At 38.5% G+C, this 8577-nt stretch overlaps 1 pseudogene; it reads right to left on the bottom strand.

Moving 5' to 3' along the window:
• Positions 1–614: 614 nt before the first annotated feature.
• LOC112647611 (phosducin-like protein 3) lies at positions 615–1386 on the bottom strand (annotated as a pseudogene).
• Between the last annotated feature and the right edge of the window lie 7191 nt (positions 1387–8577).

The raw sequence follows: 8577 nt of genomic DNA, 5'->3' as shown, positions 1-8577 counted from the left end.
TGGTGGATATTCCTCCTTTCTTATGGCTGAATAATATTCCACTGTATATATAGACCACATCTTTTCTATCTATTCTTCTGTTGATGGACACTGAGGCTCCTTCCACAGTTTGGCTATTGTGGACATTGCTGCTATAAACATTAGGGTGCAGGTGTCCTGGCTTTTCACTGCATCTGTATCTTTGGGGTAAATACTCAGTAGTGCAATTGCTGGGTGGTAAGGTAGCTCTATTTTTAACTCTTTGAGGAACCTCCACACAGTTTTCCAGAGTGGCTGCACCAGTTCACATTCCCACCAACAGTTCAAGAGGGTTCCCCTTTCTCCACATCCTCTCCAAAATTTGTTGTTTCCTGTCTTGTTAATTTTCACCATTCTCACTGATTATAGCTTTCTGCCACTGCTGGTTTTCTTTTTGTTGTTGTTGTTGCTGTTTGGTTATTAATTTATTTACTTATGGAAAGGTTATTAATTTAAAAAGAGAGTTCTAAGAAATGTAACATGATCCTCAGCAATGATAATTTCTGAGATCTATGAGATTTGAAACATAATTGTAAAAAAATTAAAAGCCAAAAAGAATTTCTACTTTTTCCTTTTAAAAAAAAATCCAGATGATTTGTCACATCAAGGAAGTCTGGCACATTACCAAGGCCACAGTCTTAGTCATCCTCAAAATCACTGTCCCTTCTTGTGGGAATGGAGCATTGCACTGAGGATAGCAAAGTGTCTTCAATTGGTTTCTTAGGGTTTTCATCCAAGTCTGTCTTGATTGCTTCAGACTCTGACAGTTTCCACTCCAACTCATCTATTGTCAGATTCATGCCACTGAACACCAGAGGTCCAATAAATTGAGCCTTGATATCACCTTCAAGGTAAACAAATATTGTAGGCAGATTCCTATCAGGATAATTGGGTATGCAAGTTGTTGAAATGGCTTTGATAAATTTGACATCAGAAAACTTCCTGGCAATTCCACTGAAGTGCTGATTTATGAGGGCACAGAGGGGAATCCCTTATTTGTAAAGGTGCAAGATTACCCACAAGCCCTCACCAGCTTTGGTAACTTCTTGAACATAATCCTTTCCTGAGATCTCCTAAACTTCTCCAAATTTATTCTTCAGTTGAGTTGTTTTCCACTCAGCCAGCCTTGGCTGCCTGTACATTTCAATAGCACGTTCATCTTCCTCATTAAATTTGTCTTCATTATCCTCCAGCTCTTCCAAAGTCATATCTTCATGTTTTCACAACTGACTGCTGAAGGACTCACTGTTCTTCTTCTGCCTCCTTTTTCAAATCTTTCAAATTTTCCTTTGAGGGCAAGATGCCCTTTTTACGTAAGATGTCATTCCACTCAGTGTCTGCATTAGGGTCCTGCATCCTGCCTAAAGTTGGTCAAGCCAGGCAGAAGCTGCATCCCCCTGGTTTTCTTTTATAAACATTACTTCCATAAAATTCAGCTTTAAAATCTGTTCTAATTTAAGAAGAATTGACATTTCTATTCATTTTTAGTCAATATCACATTATACTATCTTTGGTTTTCTCCATTACCAGCTCTGTTTTGTGTCGAATATTTCTACCTGTAGCGTTCATAAAGAATCAAATTCAGGACATTTTGCAAGGGGTGGAGTAAATTCCATCTCCTCTGCCTCTCCAGAAAGGCAAGTGTGGCTGTGCCTTTTTCCAGCTAAAAATGTTGAGACCTCAGAAGAGAAATGAACTAGCCTATAGTTTCAAATTGTATAAAAGACCAGACCTTTTCTAATCCCTTGTATACCATTCTTTTTGTCTATGAAATCATCTGCAGAATAATACATTTTTACAAAGTAATGAGAGGCAGGGATCCAAGAAGAGAATAGTTGTATGGAATGTGAAGTGATTTATTCATGTGATAGCATTCAGAGAATTTTGTCTCCTTACCACCCATCTCCCTCATCCCCATCCCAAGTAAAAAAAAAAATAATTCAAAGAGGCCCTAAGTAATATATCCTTCAAAGAAGAGCCAGTGGTCCCTGTACTTGCTCTTTCAGAGTGTGAAGGGAAGAGGTCTGGGTTTGTCATTTCCAACATTATATCAGTGTTTTCTCTTTTTTTTTTTTAATTTTTATTTATTTATGATAGTCACACGGAGAGAGAGAGAGAGAGAGAGAGAGGCAGAGATACAGGCAGAGGGAGTCTCCAGGATCGTGCCCTGGGCCAAAGGCAGGCGCGAAACTGCTGCGCCACCCAGGTATCCCCAGTGTTTTCTCTTAACCCTGGTTTCTCACAAGGGAGAATCTCTCCCATCTATTCAATGGCTATCTAAATTAGAGGCTCAAAAGAAAAGAACTGGACACATTTCAGGTCCCTAGGAAAAAAATTAAATGTTTCTAGTGTGATTTCCATTTGCTTGAATCCAAATCAATAAAATCATACTGAATTTCATTTCATGGACCTGGCATGACACTTAGTGTTTTGTGATAGAAGAGTAATTTTATAAGACATCTTAGGTGACCTCTTGCTCTGGTTTATCTGAGACTGGAGGGTTTCCCACGATGCAGGTCTTCTGTTTAAAGTCAGACACAGTGTTGGGCAAATTTGAGTGGTTGCTTACGCTACTTGTTCACCTCTGTATTACTAGCACCCAAGCCAACTCTTGGCATGTAATGAGCCTCTGCTATGTCCACTAGATTTCTCAATGCCTTGACTTCCCTCCCTGTAGAATGGAAACAAAGAGTGCTAATATTTGTCCTGTCTCATTCACAGGATTATTATTCTATGTAGCAATGTTGAGGAAAGATTGTTGTTACTTTTTAAAATTATGTCTAGCCAAGTCAAAGAGAATTTAAATAATCTTTGAAAAATGTTATCAAGAGCATCAGCTTCTCAATCCTGGAACCATGTCTTATTGTAGTGAAGCACAAATCATAGTGCCTGGGAAAAAGAAGATGCTCAAAACCCTGGTTAGATAAATGAAATCATGAATAATGAATAGTTAGATAAATAACTATGTGAATGAGTGTAAAGTGATTAGCTAATTTTGTAGGATTCCTTTTAGAGCCAGGATTTTCTTTAATCCAACCCCTACATTTTTCAGAGTTCACATTCAAACAACAAATTCTTGACAGGGTCAAACTTAAAACTGGGTCATTTTAATATATTAAAATATGGTAAGAATCCTGGCTAATTTTACTCATTTTCTCCAATGACTTTTTCCTAGTGCACAAAACTTGGATTCAGCCTATAGTTTACAGATCTTCTTCCAACAAAGCCAGAGGGCTTCTCTAACAGCAGAGCAGTTTCGTTTGTGTCTCAGCAAGGCCTGGTCTCTGCCCTCACTCAGTTATTGGTGAGCTTCAGAGAAAGTCCTTAGAAGTTGTGGGGGGTGGAGGGGCTGTCCAGCACCTTAGGTCATTGAAAGTCATTACCATCAGCATCAGGAAATTACAGGTTTGTTGTTCTAGACAACTAAGCAAAGCAGGCTGGAACTCTTAACTTGCTTTCGTCTTTTTTTCTACACTGTCTTTCCAGATCCTTGCTTCCTCTAAGATCCACTCAAATTTTTCCTCTTATCTCTTTGGCTCCTGTCAGAGTTGAGATTCCATTAGGACAAGGATTTGCTTTATTTATCTCTAGGTTCCAACACATAGTGAAGTGCCTCAATAGATATAAGAATGAATGAATGAATGAATGAATGAGTGAGTGAATGAATGTTTTGCCTTAGAGTCCTAGAAGTACCCAAAATTATAGCATCTGTGCCTAGCTTAAAGTGTGGTTTCAACAGATGTTGAGTAAATGTGTGAAATAATGAATGAGTGATTGATATGAGTAACTTCCATAAATGGACTATTGATTTTATGGAAGACGCTGGCTAAAAACATTTTATGTTGTCTTATTTCATCCTTTCAACAACTCTGTTTTATCTTTTTCTCCTTAGTGCTTAGCACTATCTAACACACCATATATTTTCTTTGTTTACCTTGTCTGCTATTCATTTCCTCCATAAGAATTTAGCCTTTACAAGGACTGAAATCTTTGTTTTGTTCACTGCTGCTTACCCTGCCTGGAAGAGTACATGGTATCAAGGAATGTTCAGTAAGCATTCATGGCATGAAAATTGAATAAATATTATTATCTCTACTTTGCAAAGAAAAAGCTAAATTTAGATATACCAAAAAAAAAAAAAATCTCTGATCTTGTGTCAGGCACTCCAAGTTTACTAAGCTTTCACTGAAAACTGGTAACTACATTGTGAGGTAGGTATTATCATTCTAGCAAGGTGGATACTGAGACTCAGGTAGATGGGGTGACCATGTCAAGTCAGAGACTAATAAAGGTCATCTAATAAAGGACGGGGTCACGATTCAAACCCCACGTCACATGGCCTCAAAACTCTTGCTCTTCCCATGACCTCAACCCACATTTCAATGAGAAAATGCCCATCCTTGAATCAGAATATTCATGGGGGAAGTGTCATTGCACACCTAAAAAAAATAGAGACTTCCCATTACAACTCAAGTCAACTTAGAAAAGAGCCCATTGAACAAAGAGCATCCTTTTAATATGAACAATGCAATAAATGCCAAATGTAGGAGATTAGAAGAAAATGTTATTAGGAGAAGAAAGACATGCCAATGATTTGAGCCTTTAATGAGATGCCCATCATAACTAGGAGTAGGCAATTTCCCAGAGGATTGTTTGTGTGAAAGGAATAGTAAGGAGCTCTTCAGTGCCACTCAGACACACCCTCTCACATACACACCTGCTCAGTGCTCAGCAAAAGACAGTGCGTAAATGTCTGGAATATTACATAAAAGCTGTCTGCCTAACCAGTCAAAGCTATTAAAATCCATCTTGCTGAAATGAACCCTGAGAGCAGGTCAAACAAATCTAATTTTTATTGTTCCTTAAGGAGATGGCTGTGTCGGAGACAGAGGAGAGAGGCAGGAGGCCAGTTAGGAAGAAAAAAAAAAAAACACCCTAAGAGGCCTTAAAAAATTAAATGTTCAAAAGAGCCGTGGCAGGCAAGATAAATGATATATTACAGTGCTGGTTTAAACCTAATTGATGACTAATGTTGTAATGCATCTGAACCTACACTGATCTATTATCCGTCTGGTCCAGGCTGAAGGGACACTGCAAGGAGAAAAATTGCTAACTGTTTTAACCTGATGGAACTTTAAAAAAATAACCAGTCCAGTTACTTTAAAAGATAAATGGCTGGGTGGTGACCTCCTAATGTATATCTGGGTCTTGCAATGCAAAATCAAATGTTAATTAAATAGAATCCAGTGCAGGAACGATGCAGAAAGAGCATGGTTTAGAGCTCAAGAGGCCATAGGGAATTGTGTTGTTGGGTTTCCTACAAAATGTTTCAAAGAAACTACCAATGGAAAGGCAGTAATGGCAGACCACATAGGAGTCATTGAAAGATCAAATGTACACACAAATACCATCTGCATAATACCTACATATAGATTATACAGAGAAACGTGGGCACAGCTAAATCACAGTCATTGGAAGGACAGTTTCACCACCCGAGTTGTTTAAATTCACTGAAGGGTAAATCAAAGAGGCTTTATTCTTCATCTGGATCAACACAAATCCAACACAACCCTTAGAAGGAAAAACAATGTAAGATGTAAGAATATGTCAAAAGGATTCAAGAGCCAACTTGAAAGCACTGTCCTACTTTGATAGCCAGTCTAAGATAATGTTAGCCACAAAATAGTAAATGCAATAGATTGCAACTGAAGACTAAAATAGGAATCAATGAGTTCATTCTGAAACAAATCAATGAATATATGAATGAATGAAGAGAAATCTCTTTATTAGAATATAATTCTAAATTATATGAGCAATGAGAAAAATAGAGAATCATTAGTTGGCAACCAACAAAAGTAATAATTGTTTCAGGCAAGAATCTTCAATAGATAATAAAATTTGTGAGAAAAAAAGATAAGAGAAAGCATTTTTGCATTCTTCCACAGTATCTCCATTTTGAGGACAATTTGACCAAGGGATCCTACTTAACATCACCAGGACAGGGACAAATGGTCATCATGTGCCTCCTAATGAAATGTGTTGAGAAGGACACATCATCTCTGTGGTATTCCTGATAAAAATGCAAAACCAGAATGTAATCATGAGGAAATATTAGACAAATTGAGGAACATTCTACCAAGTAATTTGTCAGTTCTCCTCAAATGTATCAAGGTTTTATAAAGTATCTAGTCAAGGAATGACTCAGGACATGTTCCAGATTCAAGGAATCTAAGGAGATATGGCAATAAAACACAACCTGTGATGCTGGTTTGGATGCTGGACCAGAAAAGACATCTGTGGGTCAGTTAGAGAAATTTGCACTAGGACACATTTCCTTTAGAGAAATTTACACTAGGTAGTAGTATTGTATCAATGTTTCTTTTGTAAGTTTGATAATAGTGTGATGGCTACGTGAAAAAAATGTTAACATTTGGGGAATTCGGATAAAAGGCAAACAGACATTCTTTGTTCCATTTATGAAACTTTTCTGCAAGTCTCAAATTATTTCAAAGTGAAAAGTTAAAAAAATAAAACATTAAATGCATAGAATGCCACTGTTGTGCTTCCTCTGAGGACCTACATCTAGCTTCATTTTTTCAGGATCTGTTTCTCCACTGAGGTAGGAAGAGGCACCACCAAAGCCAGTATGTACTTACTCAGCGGGGAAAGGAGGGAGCCAGGCACAGAAAGGGGTGATCATTTTGACAAAGTTCATGAGAAAGGGTCACATGCTGTCACAGGCATGAGCAACCACAAAACAGCTTGGCCTGAATTGCTTGTGTCTGTGATGGTATCTGACCTGGTAGGTAGAGAGGCTGCCAATAGGTCCACTGAGTACAACTCTTTTCTGAAGGTGCTCCAGGAGAGAGAAACATTATGAACAATTGTAATAATAATTGTGCCATTTATTTCACACTTTCTGAGTTAGCCTTTGTGCTAATGTTCTTAGTATACTATCTAAATAAATTAACGCATATAAAAGCCTATGAGGGAGGTATTGTCCACATTTTAAGAGATGGAGAGAAGACATACTTGTTTCTCTATAAGAGAAATTCAGCAATTGGCAATGAATGGAAGTGCTGACTCCAGAGTCCATGCTTGTTACTCTTAACTCCTGTATACTGCAGTGTCAACAAGAGTGCAGGGTACGTCTTGCTAGTGACCTTTTAAAACTACAACGAGATTTGATTCATAGCTTAGGGTGATATTTGAATTGTGAAAAGGAAAAAAATAAAACCAAAAATAAAGAAATTCTTAGCCGAATATACAAGTATGTAGGCAAGACTTTTGCAGGGCCATTTAATCTACTTAGGAGATCAGTGATTTCTGGCACTTTGGTAGAACTTCACTTATGTCACACTAATCATTAATGGGTTAATTGCTACTAATACTCATTTGTTCCTTTGAATCAACAAGGATTTAGTGAACACGTTGTACAAAAACAAGGCTGGACCTCAGAGGGATAAAATGATAAGAGTCACGCACTTGGACCTATTGAGTGCAAGCCATTGTTAAGATCCATCACAGGAAAATTCTTTTTCCTTCTCCCTCTCTCCCTCCCCATCTTCTCCTTCTCTACCCTTTCTCTGCTCTCTTTCTCCCCTTTCTCTCCCCCTCTCCTTCCTCTCTTTCCCCTTCTTCTCCTTTCAAACTATGAAACCACAGAAAAGGGAGAAATTCATTTTAATTGGAAGATTTAAGAAGACTTATGGAGTGAAGAGCCCTAGGCAGGTTCTTGAACAAGGTTCAGGATTTTGATACTTGGGGATGAGAGAGAAAGCTTTTCAGGCAAGGGACTGTACTCGTGGGGAAGTCCAAGGAAATAAGAATTCATCTGGCAGCCTGGGTGGCTCAGCAGTTTAGCGCTGCCTTCAGCCCAGGGCCTGATCCTGGGGACCGGGCATTGAGTCCCATGTCGGGCTTCCTGCAGGGAGCCTGCTTCTCCCTCTGCCTGTGTCTCTGTCTCTCTCTCTCTGTGTCTCTCATGAATAAATAAATCAAATTTTAAAAAAAGAATTAAAAAAATTAAAAATCAAATCAAGAATAAATAAATAAAATTTTTTAATAAGTCACAATTCATGTGACTGGTCAGGGTATGTGTCCACAAGATGATGAGTGTAAGGGGCAAAGAACAGAGAGCAAGGGGAAGGGGTAGTAGGAAAACTGGGGTAGGTTGGGGCTGATCCTGGAGAGACCATTAGTTCCCTCAGCAGGAATTGGCATTTGACCTCCTGAACCAAAGAATGTCACTTGTGGGAGGAATAACTGTTGAATAGTAGACTCCTTGTCACTGGATCCAACTTCTGAAGGTCAGGCTCAGGAATCTGCATTTAAACTTTCCAGGAGAGTCTCACAAACACAAAAGTGACTTCAGGAGACCTCCACTGGGGTCCAGTTTGTTATTATTGCATACCTTTTAAAGAACAAATTATATGTGCTGTCCTTTAAAATCCCTCTAATCCAAACCTTTTACAATATAAACAGCTGTCCCTCTGCTTTGGAGGAATCAGTAGGGATTGCTCATAAAGGGTCATTTTCCATGATATATTTTGATGAAAG

This window comes from Canis lupus, chromosome 5 (genome assembly GCF_003254725.2).
Source record: "Canis lupus dingo isolate Sandy chromosome 5, ASM325472v2, whole genome shotgun sequence".
NCBI classification, from domain to species: domain Eukaryota; kingdom Metazoa; phylum Chordata; class Mammalia; order Carnivora; family Canidae; genus Canis; species Canis lupus.
Note: the sequence above shows the minus strand (reverse complement) of the source record. Positions and strands in the feature narration are given on the sequence as shown.